The sequence below is a fragment of the Sinocyclocheilus rhinocerous genome, unplaced genomic scaffold (genome assembly GCF_001515625.1).
Source record: "Sinocyclocheilus rhinocerous isolate Xijiao unplaced genomic scaffold, SAMN03320098_v1.1 scaffold8, whole genome shotgun sequence".
NCBI lineage: Eukaryota > Metazoa > Chordata > Actinopteri > Cypriniformes > Cyprinidae > Sinocyclocheilus > Sinocyclocheilus rhinocerous.
The window spans coordinates 2,877,449-2,880,191 of NW_015666800.1; the positions used below are offsets into that span (position 1 = coordinate 2,877,449).

At 35.7% G+C, this 2,743-nt stretch overlaps 1 pseudogene; it reads left to right on the plus strand.

Moving 5' to 3' along the window:
* The first annotated feature begins 569 nt into the window (after positions 1–569).
* On the plus strand, positions 570–1,390 carry LOC107733093 (EH domain-containing protein 4 pseudogene; annotated as a pseudogene).
* The last annotated feature ends 1,353 nt before the right edge of the window (positions 1,391–2,743 follow it).

Consider the following 2,743-nt stretch of genomic DNA (forward strand, 5'->3'; position numbering starts at 1 on the left):
TTGAGTCCCAGCCTTGCTATTGTCTGAGGAGCAGACAGAGTCTGTACTTTCACTTTCTTTTGTTCTTGCCTGAGGATGTATACCCAGCATGACTCTCCATAGACTCTAGCCCCACATCTAGTCAGCAATCAGTCAAGCACTGTAATAGAGTTTCACATTCCTTTACCGAGATTAATGGGGACGCATCTCACATTCAGGTCTTTCACATTTACTTAAGGTCCAGGGATGCAGAATTTTAATTGATATGAAAAGACAGCAATCATTAACTATAATAACATTGCTAATTATTGACTGCACACATGCTCTCAGTGAACTTTCCAACCAGACAGATTCCAGGCAGCACTTGAAAGAATAGACTGTAGGCGACATTAATTAACTTATAAGAATTAGACATCATATCACTGAAATAACCACTTCAGTACTTGGATGCCTCATTTGTTTAACACATTATAAAAAATGAATAATGAAACAAAAAATATAACCCAGTGTGTATCGGCTGTTTATGCTATATTATTACACACTTTAGTTTGACATTAAAATATCTCCCTCTGTCACTCACATCTACTGACATGCAGGAGCAACTGCAACACTACGACTTCAGCAAGTTCCCTTCTTTGAAGGTGAAGTTGATTGAATCTGTGGACAGAATGTTGTCCACCAAGATCTCAAGCCTGATGAACATGATCCGAGAGGAAGAAAGCAAGCAACCTACTCAGATGGTAATGGGTGGAGCCTTTGAGGACTCGTCCGACGGGCCTTTCGGCCACGGCTATGGTGAGGGTATCAGTGCAGGGGCTGATACTGAGGACTGGATTGTGAGTCGCGACAAACATCGCTACGATGAAATCTTCTACACACTGATGCCTATCAATGGGAAAGTAACTGGCATCAATGCCAAGAGGGAGATGATGAATTCTCGTCTGCCCAACACTGTACTGGGAAAGATCTGGAAGCTGGCAGACTGTGATAAGGACGGCATGCTGGATGATGAAGAATTTGCTCTTGCTCAGCATCTTATTAAAATCAAACTGGAGGGATTTGAGCTTCCTATAGAGCTTCCAAATCACCTAGTACCTCCATCGCACAGAAAGGACCCCACTGCAGACATCTTGTACAACCACCAGGAGGATTGATCACATTCATATCTGTATATTTATCAGCCAGCTGCTAGCACAAAGTGGCCTTTGAATATTGAAGTCTTACTTCATTGAAAGGGATGAAGTTTTATTGGTTAAGCCATCTTTCATCTTCAGCAGTGCTGTTAAAATTAGACATGTATGACTTTAACATGCCTAAGATTGAGTATGTTTTAATATAAGTGCACTAATTCAGTGTTTTGAAAGACATACATATTTTTGAAAGGCATACAAATTTAAATTACAGCCCATATAATTGTGTGTGATTACTAATCCATGACCTTGTTATTTCACCATGTGCTTGCAGATTGTGAAAATGGATGGCAGTGCAGTTTCAATATTATATTACATTTCATATTAAATAACAATTTTGGTTAAGTATGCATGACAGCAGCCAAAAAAATACCCATACATGACACACTATCACAGAAGCACTGACAGAAGTATCCATTCATTTCACTCATTCTGACAGAGTGTGAATATCTATTAAATTAATTTCGAAACACACATTCTTTTTTTTTTTACTTTAATCTTTTCCTTGAATGTACATTTTTGTATGAACTGGAAAAAAATACTACATACAGGGTTTACAGGGTCCTTAAAATGTCTTACATTTAGTTCTAGCCTATTGAATTTAAGGCCATAAAAAGTCTTAAATGTTACAAGCAAGTTTTAATTATGATTTCAAGAGGTCCTAAATTTGTGGACGGAAAGACTAGAATTGTGATATGGCTGAATGTGACTATTAAACTTCAAAAGGCTTTGATTTCATTAAATAAACATGAGAAACCACTATATTTCTGCCTTTTCGAAAGTGCCTCCTGCTGGCAGAAAATGAATTTGCATTTTCAATAAGCCGTTCTGTTGTTTTTGTTCAGACCAATGTGAAAATCAACCCATGTTTTTATGCAGCAAACACACAGTGTTGTAAATGTGAACTGGTGGGTCGACAAGAAGATAATTCATTATAAAAATCTCAACAATTGAGACAGAAAAATATATTTATATGTTATTTAATTAATATAATGTTTGATTGATAATAATTGTTTAAATTAATGTAATCATTGATACTTTTGACTAATCCCTTTTCTTAAAAATGGTTTAAAGGCTGAAATGTGGCGTTCATAATTTTATAAAACTTTGTTTTTGAGAAAACTTGTATCTGAACTGTAAATCATGCTTTTTATGGTCATTTTACAGTTTAATATGTTAGCATAGACATGAGCCCTATGTCGCTCATATGGTATTAATTTTATTTGTGCAGGTCTTAAAAAAGGTCTTAAACATTCTTAAATTTGAGCTTAAAGATCCTGCAGATACCCTGTACATAAACTTTTACTCTCACACTGGGTGTTAATTTTTTTATGTTTTGGATCGAATTGCAAGACATTGATGTACACAAATAGACACATTTGTAACAGCATTATTCTGAACAGCACTGAGTTTTGCCAAAGTATTTTGTGTGTGTGTGTGTGTGTGTGTGTGTGTGTGTAATATTTCTGTCTTACACCAACTAGGTTGTGAAGAGTTATATTAGTTTATAGTAGCAAGCATTTAAAAATGTCAAACATATACATTTAAAAAATAATCCTGCAAAAATATTCTAC